General features: G+C 31.8%; 1 pseudogene; it reads left to right on the top strand.

Annotated features, from left to right (window-relative positions):
• LOC149375154 (uncharacterized) overlaps window positions 1-18,697 on the top strand; it is a 41,299-nt pseudogene extending 22,602 nt beyond the window's left edge.
• The last annotated feature ends 668 nt before the right edge of the window (window positions 18,698-19,365 follow it).

Here is a 19,365-nt window from a genome sequence, read left to right as displayed (position 1 = left end):
TGAGTACTAAACTATTTTATTTTTTTTTTAAATTCATTTTTCAAGTTTTTGTTTTAGTGAACTATGTGAATGCAGTACTAACGTTTATAGAGCTTCGTTCTTCCTATGGGTCTGGTGACCCCCTTGTTATCTGAGAAATTGTGTCTATACTCATCTCACGTTTAAAGAACCACGTTTTTACCGTAGGTCCCATGACCCATTTATACCCCCTGGATTGTTTTTTTAATTTCCTTTATATTTTTTTCATTTATTTATTTATTTGTTTTTTTTTCATTTCTTGCATTATTTTTTTTCATATTTTATTCCGTTGTTTTTTCATATTTTATTTAATTTTTTTTTTTTTAATTATTTTTTTCTTTATTTTTTTTTCATTTCTTATTTTTTTTCAAATACTAGTTTTTAAGATCGTATTTTCAGAGCCAAATAAATAGTTTATTAAAGTTTATAGGAATAAAATTGAATCTAATCGTATGAGGTAATCCTATCATACATTTTATGTGTGTTTCTAGTTATTCGTTGATAAAATTGTTATACGGTTTATGAGCAAAAACCTTTCAAATTTTTACTGAAAAGAATTTTTTTGAACGATTGGAAGATTTATCAGATAATTCTTATAATTTTATTATTTTATTTTATAGTCAAATCACAATTCGTAATCATGCTTGTGATATTATCAAACGTTTGCAAGTTTATATGACTGAATGGGAATCGATATTAAGCCAATAGCCTGATTAACGTATTGGAATTTATTTGTCTCTCCTGATTCATCAGTGTACAAAATTTTTTTTTTTTTTTAATTATTTTTTATTTTTATGTGACGATTCCCATTGTTACTCTCATCGTATTTTTTATCTGCGTTTATTTATTTGATAACAGATATTTTAATAACTTTTTCTTATTAATAACCAATTAAATTTTTATTGAAAAGTATTGTCTTAAACCGTTGCCTCATGTATCTTCTATCAGATGTGTCAAATGTATCAGGTAATTTTTTTTTTTTTTTTTTTTTATTGCAATTTAAAAGATAAGTAAATTTTTCAACTATGCTCATAAAGTTAACATATGATTAGAATTCTACATATCCGAATTAGGGTATACGGGTGCAAATGCCGATGGCCGTAATCTATTGTATTTAATTTTTAGGCATCGATCCTTTTATCTAAAACTTTGTTTTTTATTAGGATACTAGTTAATTTTAATAACGCATGTATGCTGTAACAAGCTTTAATTCTGCTACAGGTAATGTTTTCTAATAATTATCGTTTTGACTTAGCTAAATAACAAATATCTACATTGACTAGTGTGTAATATTCGATGTTTATTTTTGCAGTTTACATTATATATAAAAAGTTTACAGCTGACAAAAAAACATTAAAAAAACGTGTTGGGACTCATCTGTAAAACCATTGCGTCACTCATGCTTTTAATGCGATAAATTAATTCTATGTATACTTATCGTATACAGCCCATACATTATTTTTGGTGAATAGTTAACGTGTTATTTGCGAAGTGGAATTTAGTATGAGTTCAATTTTATAGGAATTAGTCAACTCTTATTTCTGTATAACTATTTAGAAATATTTTGACTCATAATTATATTGTCTTCATCAGTTATTTGTATTTTAATTTGAGAACCACTATTTCATAGCATACATAGTTAATTAATCTCATACGTAATTGTTGCATACTACATGTAGCTAATGTTATACGCACTTTTTATAATCTGTACATTGGACTATTTGTCTGTTATTTATTGTACAGTTAGCGCTTATAGCAAATAAAATTTTATTGATACTTATCCAATTTTGGCAATAAAACTTACATATAAATGAGTACAAATCGTAAAACTATAGACAAACCTATGTTGGTCATTATCAATATGCAGTACTTTTGAAATAAATTATTTTTTACGATCAATTTGACGTTCAGTTTAATGTGCCGTCTTCTTCAGTGGATGATTTTTTTTCTAACATCGAATCTTATACGATTTTCAATACAATAGTATACTACTCAATACGAATCAATAGAAATAATCATATAAATAGCTGTTAAGTAAAATAAGTTTCAACAGATTTTAAACAATCGCACGCAGAAATTGCATTTTTTTCAGAAATTCCAATAAACTTTATCGGCCTAAAGGAGAGCTACAGGTATGTCTACAAATGACGATAAGAATCCATAAGAAACTGATCATGTAGTAGTACAAATGCTGTTAAAAATCATAATAGAAAATAAATACACTAATTTAGTAGTACCAAATAACTATAATTAAAATTGTGCAGGGATTCCCAATAAGAACCAATTATATCAATGCTTTAAATCGCTTTTATGTATAATAAAAACCAATATTTCCACAAAAGTATCGTGCTGTGCTTAGATTTTCCTTGTTAATTCCAATACAAAGATAAATTTTAACTCAGGGCTTTTAGATTTTAGATACACCTGCAAAGTTCAATAAAAATCCATTATGCAGTAATTTCCACAAAAATTCATTTACTGGACAAAGCTTATTTAACTCTCAATGAGTGCTGATATATTTCCCATAAACTCCAATAAAAGTCGCTTGTTGTGTATACATCTACATTTATTATTTATTAAATATTTGCACATCATCGTAAAATCACATTGATTTATTGTAAGGTATTTTCCGTAAGCACCAACAAATCATTGATTTACTTCTCGATAGTTCGTTAAAATGATAGTAGTGTCCTATAAAAATTGTTAAATTAAATAGTCGTAAAAGCCAATAAAAACATGATTTAAATGACATTACCAAATTCTACTATGACCAATAAAGGTGAATATAATTCTTACTAGGCTTCTCCAGTAAACTCTCATAAAAGTAATAATTCAGTGACCTGTCTTTTTTTTCCAGTTGAATAAAATCCAATACAATGAATTAGTATTTAACATATGCTGATATGTTTCCCATAAAATCCTATAAAAGTCGCTTGTTATGAATACCGCTACATTTCTTATTTATTAAATATTTGCATATCATCATAACATCACATTATTAATTGTAAGGTATTTCCCATAAACACAAATAAATATTTGATTTGCTATGGATTTTGTATTAAATTACGGGTGCAAACGCACATCACTGTCTTATAAAATTTTTTTTTATTGGTTTTTATTGGACTGCAGTACTAGGGAATCGTAAATCAATTTACGAGTCTTTGGATAAATAACTTTTATTTAAATCCTCAATCATAACTCTTATTTATTTTAAAATGATCAACTGAACTCATAATTTCAATGATACTTCCATAAACACCAAATGTAGATGTTTGGTATTTTAACTTCTACGTTTGTTATAAGCTTTGAGTCCTTACGACTTTTACGAACAGCCTTTTATTTTAGTATATTACGACACGAGGCTGTAAAGAAGCTGATGTACTGTGAGGGTCGTGATTGTATATAGATGTTTGTCAATTATAAATTAAACGTATACTTTTATTAAATGGTAATGATATCTGACGTCGTATATTAATGTATGTTATTATTTTATGGATCTACCTTTAAGAAGGATAGGAGACAATAAGGACTTGTAGGTACAAAAACTGGGTTCGTATTGTCCCCAACACGGACGTCAACAATAAATTTTACTGTCAGGGATAACAAAAATATATTGTAACGTTAGAAAGTGGAAACCAACGGCCTTTTTAGTGCCAAAAACTATTATATGACAGAAGGAACGTATGACACTTTTCAGCACCATAACATTTTCTTTACGTTTTTACAGCTCATTACTCGACCAAAACTGCACGCATTTGAAACAGAAATTTTTTTAACCATAGTTTTTTTACTCCAAGAAGTGTGAACAATCGATTTGAAATTTTAAAGTATTGCAGATCACTAAGAATATTTAACATAACGAATCAACACACTTAGGTGCTCCGCTGAATGAATCTTGGGTGAAGCCGCTAGTACATAATCTGCATTAAGCATCGTTAATTATATGATAAATCACTAAACAAATGTTAAGTATGTTTGCCATATCATAATTACTTTTCTGTATTATTGTATGCACGTACACGTTCATACTACATACATGTATATGAGATGGTATTTTACTTTGAATACCGTTGCCGATCCCTTTTATAGAAATGCATTCCCTTGCATATCAAGTTGAATAATGTCTCTATTGAAAATGTAACGCTGAATGCCTAATAGACTTTGTTTAAATGGCAAAAAAAGTCTCTATTGAATTTAAAATCTTGATATCTCGAAAATCTAATCTACTTTAGTTAAATTAGTTTATTTAAGTTAAATTTATGAGCTACAAGTAGGTCAGTGGTAGAGCGTTCCACCTGGAGGGCTAGGATTCAATCTCCGCTCTATGTTCTCGCAGCCCCTCTGCTGGTTTTTTTCTCGACATGTTCCATTATCACTGTGATAGCTTCTGGCCCAACAGAGTCCAGTTAGGTACCGAATAGTGAAATAAATAACAAGACAAGACAAGAGTTTAAGTTATCCGAAATAATGAAAGAATCTTATGTTAAATGCATAAAATAGATAAGTGCTTTGAATTTTCATCGCTTACTAACTTGCTCTAATCTATTTCTTATATAAGTAAATACACAAAGAGTATCGCATTTTTGTGCTCAATTTTTAGATAAAACTTTTTTTTTTGGAAGTATACCATTGAACTGGGTTTGTTTTACTCGTAACGTTGTGCTCTATAAAGGAACAAATAAACACAGGTTTCAATATAGGTGACAGAGTGACATCTTTTTCTGTGATTTACATGCTATTATTATATCAGTGCACATCATCTATACATATACACCGAACGATGGCTCAGCGATAGAGTTGCAGCTCCGTCGATCACTAAGATTAAGCAGCGCTAAGTACTTGGATGGGTGACCGTTCAAGTTTCGCCGTTTCGCCTCTGCTGTTTGCTTCGTGGATTAATTGACTGTTTCACTGTTTTTTTGACATCGTGAGCGGGAGAGTGCCAAATTTCTGCCCCGTTGTCTAAGTCTGCAGATTATACACCAGGTCAGAAATGAGGCAGATACACCGGGCTGTTCTGGATCAGGTTTTTCCTACGGGAGATGTCCCAGGTTTTCCTAATCCACATGTCAATTGTCATGAGCAAATGCGGAGCAGTTGTTAGGGCTCTCCCCCTTTCGAATTCCATCCCAACTTCTTCCCACTCCCAAGTGCTAAGTGCCCTAAGTAGTGCCTCTACAAGAGAGCCGGACGTAAAGCACTACAAAAAAAAAAATCTGTACATATCCGATTTTAACACGTAAGCCTCGGAAAAACGTTTTCTTCAATACTGACACTCATTCATTATTTTAATTTCTCCCCCATAGTACACGTAATGAAAAAAAGCTTAATCTTAAGGATGTGCCAAAAAAATTGTTATTTACAAATTGAGGAAAAAAATCTAATTTTTTGTGTAGATCTCCCCATATACCTGCGTTATCTCGCTGTACCTTGAACCAAACTTTAAAAATAAACGTAAAAAAAATGATTTAAAAAAAATTGTTTTACATGGATTTCTATTCTTTAAGTAACGTATGCAACAAGTATGTAAAACTATTTTACTATAAAGTTACATTGTCAAAAAATGCAAGACACTTCGTAAAAGCGAGTTTTAGTTAATTTAAAAAAAAATTGTGTCTGTTTCTGCGTATAGGTAAGCTGCTTGCTTAGTTGGAACGTTCATACTTGACTTAAATAAAAGCTGAGATCAAGACTTGTCAACTAAAAATAATTTGCCTAAATTGTTTTTTCGAATCGATGAAACTTACATCAATTTAAAGAAAAGCACAGAGGGCTCGAAATAAGATATTATAGATATTTGCTGAAAAGATGTTATTTCTCTTAAAGGAGATTCGGGAGTATCATTTAAAGGGAAAAAGAAGGAAGCAGCCCCCCTGTCCGTGCAACTTGGTTTCTTTTACCATGCGCCCCCTCTTGCACCTTCCAAACTCATCTATATTTTACTTCTGTTTGACGTTGGTATTATTTTATACTATCAAGGAAGCCTAATATCATTATAATACGTGCATTTTATTAATATTCCCAAACCTCCTAAGACCTAAAATTTACGATTAGTATCACTAAATCGTACAAAATTTTTTTTACTCAATATGTATCAATCCTTTTTATCAGATAAGCCACGTTAGGGCCACGGAAGATAGTGTACCACTTAATTACTAACGTCAGCAGTCATAGGAAAAAAGTTAAGTTATAATCTGTTACCCTAAAGTATGAAAAAGACTAGGCTCTAGGACTTTGTTTATCTGGTTGTAAAACTTTGTAATTGCAAGAAAAAAATTTTGATTGTACATTTTTAATCAATTTTATACTTTTAAAGTCTTAACAAATAACCTTTTTCTTTTAGAGTATAACATCTCAAGTCGTATACTTCATATTTATGACTTTAAAATACATAGTACCGTTTTTTTAAATTAAAAAAGCAAGCGCTCAGCGATCTTCAAACATCGAGCGGTATCTCTGTTTCTGCAATCACATGACATACAACTCACTTCTTTTAAAACAAGCTACCGTCGCAAAACTTAAACTGCACGTATAACCTCTAACGATCGTATAAAGCTTCCATCTCACAACATCAATTTGCAGTGGTACATCCAAGACGGTAAATAATCAACAGTTTCAATATTCCTTATTGCGTACGTCCACAAGAAATATCACACAATTTTGACAACTTGTACTTAAAGTGAAATCCAAAAGATCAGCAGTTTTAACCTTTAATTACTGTGTAGTTGTTGCACTATGACTGTGCTCGTGTTAATCGAGAGTAATTAGGTTAAGCTCTGATCGGTCATTCAGATCTCCAACCTGATTTGTCCTCCTTTAATACAAAAGTACAAAAAACTTCGTTGCACATGAGAATATTCGCTTTTTCTCTTTGGTCAAGAGCTCTAAAGTAACTGTAAAGGTTGGAAAAATAGTTCTGTTGCATCTTTTAAGTAAGTGTAATACTTAGTTTGGTGACTAAGCTGTGTTAGAAGCATGCATTTCAAGCAAATGTAAGACTTAGTTCAGTCAATAAACTAAGTGAGAAAAGCTCGAGCACACCGGGCTACTGAAAACTCGGCTGAAAATTAAACCAAGGAGGAACAAGAAAGAAAGGACCGTTAACTTAGGTTTCAACGTTAAAAGCAGCAGCCTAACTATTGTCATTGCCACCAGTACTCTCCTATAGGATTAGGATCATCGTTGTGGTAAACCTTGTAAGATCTTGTGACTGCGTGCACGCCAGCAGCAGCTACCCAACAATCATAAATGTAAGTTAAGTTAAAAAAAACTATAAGTTTTATAATCATTGTAAATGGGAATATGAATTTTATAATTTACACTATTTGTAAAATCAACTATTTCCAGCTTTTCTAAATTAATTAAATTATAAGATAAGACATAACTTGGTTGTTGATCAAAATTTACTTTCTCAATTTAAAATGATCTAGTTATTAAATTATATGAAACATTCCAAGATTCAAAATTCTAGAAACATAATTCTAACTCTGACGAATAAATAGAATATCATGAAAAAATTTAATAAACAACATATGACAAAGACTTTTGTAAGGACGTGAGAAAAACAAAAACGAATAAGATACGCTACTACTGTAAGATATAGAACATAAACCCACAGAGGTGTCTGATACAGGTCTTTCGATATCTCACAAATCGCTGTGAGCTGGCTGCAGCGATTTGCAAGATATCGAAAGACCTCGATCAGACGCTAAGTCACTGCTAGCTCAGCGTACACCACTCTCTACGTATCGCTCAGTGAAACCTAACACCACAACGCCAAGTCAACGATTTAAAAGAAAAGTATACTGTAAGTAAAAGCAAATGAGGCCCTTGGGCTGACGGCTAGTTCTTGATGAACAAAACTAAATCAGGAATTAAGCATTTTAGTTTACTTAAAGTATACTTTAATTAAATAAAAATATTTGTTTTTATTTTTTTTTAGAACGAACTTCTTTATGTCACGTGCTTGGGGGGCTGTAATTTTAAAAACGACAGATTTCTATGAAACGGTAGTCGCTTACTGGAAGTCTCTTGCTTCTAATTTATTTTATTCCCCCCTTACTCCGTCATCCTTACCATCAGTCTCCTACACACTTCTCCTCACCCTATCTCTTCCAACTGTGCTGTACTAGTCTCCTGCACACCTCCTCTCATCACTTCCCGTTTTGCCTCGCCCCGCCATTTCCCTTCGCACTACATCATCAAAGCACATACATACACCGAGCAATGAATGTTTCATTAAATCATAATTTTTTTTTTCCACAATAATTTTTACGAAATCTTAAATTTTTTTCTTCTACAATTCTTAAAAAAAAAAAAAATAAATAAATAAATAAATAAAAAAAATGAAAAAAACTTTTCCAGAGATTTAAACCCTTGACCTCCTGCATACTAGCTGAGTATCTTACCCACTCTGCTACGAGCGCTTTCAACATGAGGATTTCAGTTTCTTTTACTTATACTGTGGTTCGTAACTCAATATTAATTTGAATATTTATTTAGTGATTATAAGTTGACATGGCTCGATAATATGTTTAATTAATTCTTAAATTATTCATTTGACTAACTATTTTTTTTTAAATTAAATAATTATTTTCCAAATTTTAAAATAAAATCTTTTTTAGCAGCAGCTTTTCCATACTATATTGAATATTTATTAAATTTTAATTAATTTGTTAATTTTGAAATAAATCAATAAATAACTATTTTTACAATTTTTTCAATTTTTCAAAGTTTTGCAACTTCTTTCCAACAGTCTTACATTTTTTCTATCTTTTTTTTATCAATGGTTTATTCATAAGAGGTTCTATAAATACGTTAATTAATTTTCATTGTGTTTAATTCTTTCATGACTTTTGTATTCGAAACTTAGGTGATTTTTTTGAGTTAAGAACGTTCATCGCAGTTTCTGAGGGGAAAGTTTAGAGAGGTAACAGAAGCGCAAATATGTATCAACGCTGGCAATTACTTTTTTCATATAAATATACCTATACATGCGCTCTTATGAATACTTGACCCTTTCTTTCTTATTTTATTGAAAAAACAACTTGTGGAATAATTTCAAAATTTTATAGGTTTATATAATAGAAATCTATTATACAAAACATTAGGAGCTTTCAACAGATCATTTCCTTGTAAATGCAATTTCACGTGATTCTTTCATAAAATTAAATAATAAATTGAGGTTTTTTTCAAATTAATCATATAAAAAACGGTACAAAAAACGACAATTTTTTGTGTGCATTTTTTATGCTATAACAAATGCACGTTTCAATGATATCAATCAAAAAACGTACGTGTGATAAACTTCCTGCAGTGACGTTCACTGCCATGTAATGATGTAATACTACCCTATTGGAGATGAAAGCACACAGTCTTGTACTGGCCAGCTAGTCAGCACATCGTGCCGTGGCTTTAATCTAAACTATTCTTATCTAGATAATATGTTGTTAATAATTGTTTATTTATTTGATATTACAATATTTATTAAAGCCACACCCAATTACCAAATATGATAGTTCAAAAAATAACTGCACCACCTGCGATACATCGCATAGGATTATTTAAAATATCGTTTCATACAAGGTATTTTTCTCGGTATTTTTATTTATGCATTGTTTGACACAGAATGTTTAAGAAGTACAACTTCATTATTGGATGCCCAAGCACCCACTATCCACTGGTTGAATTTATCCATTACTTACGGTGATATGGGCGTTAAGAGTTTTGGCTGTTTTTCATCTCAAAAATTTCGAATTTTTCGTAATGCCATGGATTTGTAGTCATCTATAGAGACATATACATAGTGGACCGTCTGAATGTTTGTTTCAGTTGTTAGAACGATTTTCTAAAAGTATTTTTCTTCAATCTTCGTTTACTAGGCCCTAGCTAAACTTAATAATTTTTTTTACAACTAAAATTACCTTCTAGGCAGCCCACTGTATCATTACTTATAACTTCAAAGCCATAGCATTAATTTAATTTTTAAATATTTAGCTAAAAAAAAAGCTTAAACTTAAATCTAGAAATTGCAACTGAAAGAAGAGTTGCAACTGGAAGTTGCCACTGGAAGAAAGAAGAGTTACAACTTTCAGTTGCAACTCTTCTTTTAGTTGTAACTTTCAGTTTTAAGTTTAAGCTTTTTTTTTAGCTAAACATTTCGAAATTAAATTAATGCTATGGCTTTGAAGTCATTGGTAGTGATACAGTTGACAGCCTAGAAGACAATTTTAGTTGTAAATGAATTCAGTTGAAAAGGGTTCAAAGGGTTCAAGTCTTTCGAAATAGAAATCGAAAAAGTCAAAGGAAGTGATGAGTTTAACAAAATGCAATGATAAACAATTAAAAATGAAAATAAAAGGGAAGGTATGACATGAAATTTAAAAAATAAGTGAACAAAAAAAATAATAAGTATAAAATGAAAAAAAAATAGGTAATTAATATGACAAAAAATAAAAAATCGAAATAAAAAAAGAAGAAGTGGAATAAAAAAAAAAGTAAAAAAAAAGTAAGTAAAAAAATTGATAAAAAAAGTAATTAAACAAAAAAAAACTAACAATATTAACAAAAAAAAAAAAAAGTAAGGACATGAATTTAGAAAAAATTTTAAGAAAAAAGTAATAAAACGAAAATTGAAAAAAAAAGAATGAAATGAAATAAAAAAAGACACGAAAAAATTCAATGGAATGAAAAAAAAATAAAATAAAAAAAAAAATAAAAAAAAGAAGATTAAGTAAAATAAACAAAAAAGTAATAAAAAAAAAATAAAAAAAAAGAAACATAATCAAAACTGACATGAAAAAGTACAATGGAATAAAAAAATGAAATTAAAATAACTAGAAAAAAAAAGAAGCCTAAATGAAATTAAAAAAAAAATAAACTTAAAAAAATTTTTTAAAAAATGAAAAAATTTAAGCAAACAAACTAGGGGGCATTAATGGGTTGTGGGGCCCATGGTAAGAACAAAGTTTTTTAAACATGAGATGAGTGCCGAAAAATAATTTTTCGACAAACCGTGCGCAGGGATCTCAATTATGAGCCATCTATCATGGCTCTAACGACCTCGATTTACACACGCGACTCACAACTTGTGCTGCGCACTCGTGCGAGTGCGTGTGTACGTCAAGATCTTTAGAGCCACATTAGGTGTCTCATAATTTTGTTCTCTGCGCACGATGTGTCGAACAGTCGTATACACCACATGTGCGAGCAGTTAGGTGATTGACACACGCGTGTCTTCGTACACGCGCAAACGCTCGTGTACGAACTGTTACGAGTGCGTCAATCGCCTTCCTCGCGCACTAGTATCGTAATGTCCTAAAACATGAGATGTGTGTCGAAAAACATTATAAAATAAAGAAACAGAATTTCTTAGGTAACAAGGGGGTCATGAGACCCATCGGAAGAATAAAGCTCTATAAGAATATGGACTGCATTCATGTAGTGCATTAAAACAAAAACTTAAAAAACGAATGAAAAAAAAAAAAAAAAATGAAAAAAGTAGTTCAGTAGTCACGATGGTTGAGCTTCGTGAGTACGTCGTGCATAAATACAGTACTCACAAAGTTTAACCATCGTGAGTACTGAACGACTTCTTTCATTTTTTTTTTTTTCATTCGTTTTTCAAGTTTTTGTTTTACTGCACTACATGAATGCAGTACTTATTCTTATAGAGCTCCGTTCTTTTTATGGGTCTCGCAACCCCCTTGTTACCTGAGACATCGTGTTTTTTTATTTTATAATGTTTTTCGACACACATCTTATATTTAATTATTTTTCGGCACTTATCTTATGTTTAAGTAACTTCGTTTTTACCGTGGGTCCTATGACGTAATTATACCTTCTGGTTTGTTTCTTTTCAGTTTTTTAATTTTTTTTTTGTCATTTTATTTCCTTTTTATGTAAAAAAATTTCTTTATTGTCTTCTTTTATCAATTTTCAAAAACTTATTTTGTAATGGATCAGAGACTTAAAGATATGAGCAAGATAGCTGATCTAGCTACAAGAGTAGAGTTACCCGAACAATACTATAGGACAAGGAAAGCCGAAAAATCACTTGTATTGTAAAAATTGCTTTAGTTCCTTGAATTATCACGTAACGTAGCCCTTAATAATTCAGTTTTACGTATTAATCAAGCTGCCTTACACACACTCATATACAGTGATCATAATACAACTCTCAGAGATTTTTTGCAAGATGTTAAGAATGGTAAACAGTCATTCCTAGGCTAAAGGATAAGGCAAAAAATTGTCTAGATGAGCGCGCGGTGGTTCGGTCGGCTGATTTGTGGGACGGCACGCGGGAGACTGTGGGTTCGGTTCCCGGCCAGTGCGACTCTCCCGAGCAAGTACCTCTGTGATTTTTCACATGGGCTTTTTCACCACGCAATGTTTCTCGTGAAGGGTTTGGGCGACCTTTTCGCAGAAAAAATTGCCTTCCACATAGATCCTCCACTCTCGTTGAGGTGGTCTATGTGACATCATCACCGTACCAATAAAAACTTCAAAGTGTTATCCAGTAATGTGTAACCAATAATGTAATATGTAACCAATACTTGTAATATGTAACACACATAATGTAAAATGTGCCTTACTGTACCAAGGCTATATGTACTCGTTTACAATAAGGCCAAAAAAAAAAGTTGTCGAGATAGATTAACAATGAATACATTAGATGATCTTATAAACTACTTATAGGCACACTTCACTTCTTCTAAAATTTATGCTCAATATATCACCGACATCAATAATTCTCAGATGAAAGAGGGAGAAACTGTTCGCGATTTTTATGAGGGAATCTTTCAACTCATCAATCAAGCTCTAGAGCAGCAAAAAAAAAGCCACTTCTAACAACATTTCTGAGCACTAATAGTCTGATTGTAAGTTATATCTAGAAATGGTTGGCCGTAAAGAATTTATGCGAAGCCTACTTGATGAAGTCAAAGCCAACATGATGTCAAACGTACCAAAAACGTTTATTCAGAGCAATGGCGCGTAATTTTAGTGTCAAGAAAAAAGGCGGATGACTCTTAGTATTTCAGTTCTAGAAGAAGTTTGGAAACTTTTTTGTCATTGCACCATAACCTCAAAATGGGAAGGGATTGGAGATAGACGGGGGGTGTTAAAACGTAAAAAAAATTCGTCAAGTAGTTACATGGAAATATGGTAGCATTTTAGTACGTCTACCAACTAACATTTAAAAAAATTTGTCATCTAAAATCTACGGGTGGCTTGTGCGTACCAACTTTTTTTGAAATGGAAAAAAAATCGTAACGAAACTGATCAAAACTTGATGGAAAATTCTTTATTTTTTTTTGTAGAAAATACAAAAAACACTGTCATCTGTTTCTGCTCAGCAGTTTGTGAGAAATTTGAGCTTAAAGTTAAAATTTTTAAGTCATTTTCGTTAACAATCGTTCAAAAATTGTGAGTATCGTTTAAAACCGATGGCGTTTTTTTTACATGTTTTTGGGAGGTCCAACTATGACATGTATTGATGTCGTCTGTTTTTGTTATGTTTAATCCCATTTTTCAACCCCCTATAGGGGGTGACATTAATAAATGCATTCTGTATCCTTTTAGAACCACTTCTGTCCTCGTTATTACGCTTAATATCGCCCAAACATAGATAAGTTACAGTAAAATTATCAGTTTGCATGTACTAGTAGACATTTGAGGTCCGTTGCAACATTCAGTTTTATAAGTTGTCCTTTATTTATGGGGCCCATATTCAGAATGTTTCAAAATGCTTCACTTTATTGCTACCATTTTCAATCTGCATTACACGACATAGTTGTAAGAGAAATATCAAGTAGCTAGCTGCTCTTCGACAAAAATAAATGACATTGTTTCTAATAGTCTCATTTAAATGTATTTTACTTTCATTTTAATGAGTAAATTTTCTATTCTGACGCTTTATTAATTTGTAAACCAATCACACCGAAAAAAAAGCTTCATCACGTGACCAATCTGGTTTTTAAGGCAGGATAGCACGTACATAATATTATTTGTGGTACAATTTAATGTTATATTAAAAAGAGGTGATTGAGTTATTCGCATGATTTCTATATGATTTCTATACATTATGTTTATACAAAAAATAAGATAAACTGATAAAGTCTCTGAAAATATGTATATTTGATAAATTAGCTACCATAGACATATTTTAAGAGCTAAATTTTTCAAAATTGACCAAGTATCTTCGTGCAGCAAAGAAACGTTCTTTTTCTAACCGTCAAATGAATGTAATGTCATGCAGAACAAAAATGGTAGCAATTGAGCAAAGCATTTTAAAATATTCTAAATATAAACCTCCTAAATAAAGAACTGCACATGAAACTAAATGTTGCAATCGGCCTAAAATATCTACCAATACATGCAAACTGACAATTTTACTGTAACTTACCTATTTTCGTATGATATTAAGCGTAATAACAAAGACACAAGTAGTTTCGAAAGAATACAATAGGCGTTCAAAAATATCACCCCCTAGGGGTTGAAAAATGGACTTAAACATAATAAAAATGTTACATGAGAATATTAGAAATAAATCTAATTTTATTGATAGGTAAGTATTCATGCAAGTAATTCAACTTATCGACTTTCGCATCCAGTTCAAGATTGCCAAGGCAACTCGATTTTTTTCAGTTAAAACTACAGATTTGTAGAAAAATTGTCATACGTAGCAATGGAAACAAAAGTGCCACCTCAACCAGGATTTGAACCTGGAACTCTTTTCTTGCCAGGAAAGTGCGTTACTAATTTCGCCATTGATGTCTCAGTGACTCTTCTCTACAATTACTACATTTTATAGTTTTTCGGCGATTTTTCTATCAACGCCTGCTCATATGTTACATAAGAATATTAGAAATTGTCGAGGTGGCACTTTTTTTCAATTGCTACGTATGACAATTTTTCTAAAAATCTGTAGTCTTAACATAATAAAAATAATAAAAATTTATACATGCTTTAGTTGGACCTCCCAAGTAATTGGACATTTATACATGTTCTTATATGTATAAAAACGTGATCTCTTTTGAACAAAACTAGCAATTTTTTAACGATTTGTAACGAAAATAACGTGAAAAATAAGACTTCAAGCGCAAATTTTTTTATAAACTGCCTAGCAGAAACAGATGACAATATTTTTTGTGTTTTTTACAAAAAAACGAAGAATTTTTCATTGAGTTCCAATCGGAGTTGTTGCGATTTTTTTTCCGATTTTAAAAAAATAAGTGCACGCAAACCACCCGAAGATTAAAGATGACGATTTTTGGAAACATTAGTTGGTAGACGTACTAAAATGTTTCTGTATTTCCATTTAATTACTTGATGATTTTTTTTACGTTTCAACACCTTGCGTCTATCTCCGATCTCTTCCATTTTAAGGTTATGGTGGAATGACGAAAAGGTTTCTAAAATGCCTCTAGAACGAATATACCAAGCGTCTTCCGGTTTTTTTCTCGACACTAAAATTACACGTCATTGTCTTAACTAGTTTTCCAGTGGTTGACAGATATCTTTAGGTGTAGATGGAGTTGGTAAATAATAATAATTATACCCCATTTTTCACGCTACCATGTACCATCGGAATTCACACATGTACCTTGCTCAGCAGTTAGACCCTACAGCAAAACAAAATGTATCAGTACACCAGCAGGGCAGATAAGAGCATGTTTCACATTTTCAACCTAATCAAACCAGCACACAATATGTTGAATTTGATGATCGCAACATATACAGTCACAATAATGTATCTTACTATTACAATTCTAAAGAATCAAAAATTGTTCCTATTACGTTAAATTCATATGACAAAGAAGTATCACATACAGCTTTCCAATATGGAAACGACTCTATTGGTCAATCTATAAAATTGTCACAAGAATCAAATAAAACACAATCTTATCCACCTTCGAACGATTCGTGGAAAGATCATCAAAATTTTGGCTCCACACAACCAATACAACATCATAATCAAGAATCAGCCTATAGGAATAACCCATTTCACACGAGCTTACTGCAGTGTGTATTTGGTAACTTGTCTACTTTTCTAATAGGAAATTATCCCTGTACTTGCAAAAACATTCAGATACCACAAGAATCGTGAAATTATACTCGCTTTCACTTAAGATTGAATTCTTTCCATAATTAGCAAAAGTTCAGACCTTTTCTTCTAAACAAAGCCATCTTTAAACGAAAACGGTGGTCGTACCCCAGACGCAGCAGCGAGCAAAAACCTAAATCATCAACCACTGATAAACCAATTTGTGCAATCGCCCGAGTGTCCGTCGCAAGAAATGTTGGCAATGCACCTATACTAAGACCTAAAATTTTAGAATTAAATAAAAGTGAAGACACTTATATTATAGATGCAGGAGCAGACGTGAATGCTATTAAAATATAGCTATCTTGATTACTTTCAAATATTATTATAAATACTAATACAAAAATTGTTCTTATTGAATTCACTTCTCAAAATATTATAACATTAGGAACAGTAACGCTTAACATATTCAATAAAAATTACGCTTTTGAAGTCTTATAACAGAAACACCCTTTGGTGAGACAGAAATATTAGGAAACTGATTCCTAGGTAAAAAACAGGCCATGCTTTGTTATAACATAAGAGTCTTAATACTAAAAAGAAGACCTATAATTTTCATTTTATTTATAGCAAGAATTGCAACAATAAGCGACGAAAAACGTACTTTTTAAAAGCTTGATACAAAGACAAAATTAATGAGTAAACAAAATAATTTTTACGAAATTATGGATGATATTAACATTAATAATGACAACTTGGAATCTCTGCCAACTTCTCAACATTTTAAGCCCACAGGAGTACCTTTGGTAAAAATCGTGTAAACAAAATACCAGCCAGAATAAAAGTTCCCATAGAAATTTCTGAAATTTCTGTAATGTAAACTAACAGCAACGGGCAAGCACACCTACACTGGATATAAGCTACTTCTGGTATATTCAAAGGTAAAACAGCAGTAACATACGATAAAGGCCACTCTTTCACGATGGCTGTTAATACTAGAGAAGAGCCAGTAGAAATCAAGATCCCTCCACAAAATCTCGTACCTTTTGATTTAGATAATTCAGAAAATTTTCTCGACTCAGATTTTAGTGATGATGTTTCAAACACAAGAACAGAGGAAAGAATTAAATGTATCACAGAAAAATTTTGCTGGCATTATCATAATAAGACAAGTTATAAATAATTTTTCTAAATAGTAAAAGATTATTCACATCTATGGTATATCAAAAGTGATGTTACTCCACATACATCGTGTGTACAACATAATATACCAGCAACTAAAGACAAACCTGTTTTTATTAAGCAATTATATATTCTCCTGCTCTACTCAAAACAGTTAGAGATCAGATCAATTAATTATTACAAGAAGGAACCATTAACTACTTTTCTTGCCCATGAAAAAGTTCACTGTGAATCGTCCCCAAAAAGCAGGACCCAACGGAGAAAAGAGACATCGTCTTGTAATAGATTGCAGAAAATTAAGCACGAAAACTGTTCCTGATGAATCCCAAGAAACTTGAAGCACCCAATACCAACAAATTGTACAAAAATTCGAAAATTTTTTGGACTCATGGGATATTATGGACGGTTTATTGAAGATTATGCTAAAACTACAGAACCTTTAACCATTTTATTACGGAAAAAACAAAAACTCGATTGAACTGAGACTCTAGAAGAGAGCTTTGAAAAACTTAAATCACCCCTGTGTGAGGCCCCAGTATTTGCATGTGTCCATCTCGACAAACCACTTATTCTAACTACGGACACTTCCAACTTAGCTCTTGGTGCTGTTTTAAGTCAAGGATAACCAGGAGAAGACCTTCATGTAGCCTACATGCTTCGCACTCTCAATAAATGCAAAAGAAATTAATCCACTACTGAAAAAAAGTGTTTAGCAGTAATAGCTGCCGTACAACATTTTCGACACTATTTATACGGACGAAAATTAACAGTTTACATACATCATGAGCCTTTGATATGGATCAAATCAATAAAAGACCCTGTGAGTCGCCTAAATCAATGGAGAGCGAGACTCCGTGGGTACAACTTCACCTATAAGTACAAACCTGGACGTTTGAATTCAAATACTGACGCTTTATCGTGTAACTCTACAGATTTTTATGAAATAAATACTGTAAAAATGACATAGATTTTAAGGAAAGGCGTACAAAAGTTAGGAAAATTCAAACATTCAGCAGTAACCAAAGCAGTAGTCGCTCTAACAGCTCGAGTTCTGACAGCGAGTCTAGTATCCATAAAACATTAGAGTCCCTTATGCTACATTTAAAACTTATTTAAAAAATCTCCCAAAATCCAAAAACATCTATTGTACGTGCTAAGAGAGCAAGTGATATAATCAATCAAAACTCAAATAAGCTCAAATCCACTACTACAGCGAAGCAGGTAACGAGAGGAAGAAAAAAGGGCTCTACAAATTCTCCTCTCATAACATCACCAGGAATGGAAGGAGGAAAAGAAGATCTCACTGGACCGTCAATAGCTCAGAGGTTACTTAAGCGAGAAGCTCAAGAAAAACAAAATTTATGTCCTACAGAGAGATCCACGACCACTTCAGACTTTGGTGACACAGAAATTCTAGATACATCGAAAGATGAAGAAAACCAGCCAAACTGATATCCCAAAAAGATAAATCTCTTATTCTTAGCCTCTCGAACACTTAACCAGATTTATCATCCAATAAAACCAAAACAGATAATTAGTCACAACAAGAAGCTACTACTGGAGCCAGTGACTTAGAAAAAATATTTAACCCATTAGCATAACCATCAACTTTTAGGACTACTACAAATAAACAAATTGAAATTGCACCTCAAAAATCAGTAGGATAAAAGTTTGTCACTGACTTACTAAGCACATTATAAGATGAACAGTTTGTTAAAATAAAACAAAATTCGAAGCTGCAATCCACTGCTTGCAGATCAACGCATAAAGATGCTTTGGACAGAGTTTTAGAAATAATATACTAACAAATTTTGCCCGAATTTTCGGTTTTCACCTTGAGAATACAACACTTTAGCATTTCCCATCTCATGATTTACTAGAACGTAACCATGCCATGCTTGCAAGCTTTTTAAAAATAAATACTACACCTAAACAGGACTGAGACAAAATTTTGCTTTTTGCTATACATGAATACAATACATCATTGCTTACAGCTACCGGGTTTACACCATATAAATTAGCATTTGGCAGAAAAGCAGGCTTGCCAAATTCATATTCAACTGAAAATCAAATGTTGTATTATAATAATTGTCTTATCAATTTGATCCATTGTTCAAGAG

This window comes from Copidosoma floridanum, unplaced genomic scaffold (genome assembly GCF_036245765.1).
Source record: "Copidosoma floridanum isolate Cflo_tuat_1 unplaced genomic scaffold, Cflo_Japanese_pri ptg000011l, whole genome shotgun sequence".
NCBI classification, from domain to species: Eukaryota; Metazoa; Arthropoda; class Insecta; order Hymenoptera; family Encyrtidae; genus Copidosoma; species Copidosoma floridanum.
This window is presented reverse-complemented; position numbering and strand designations above follow the sequence as displayed.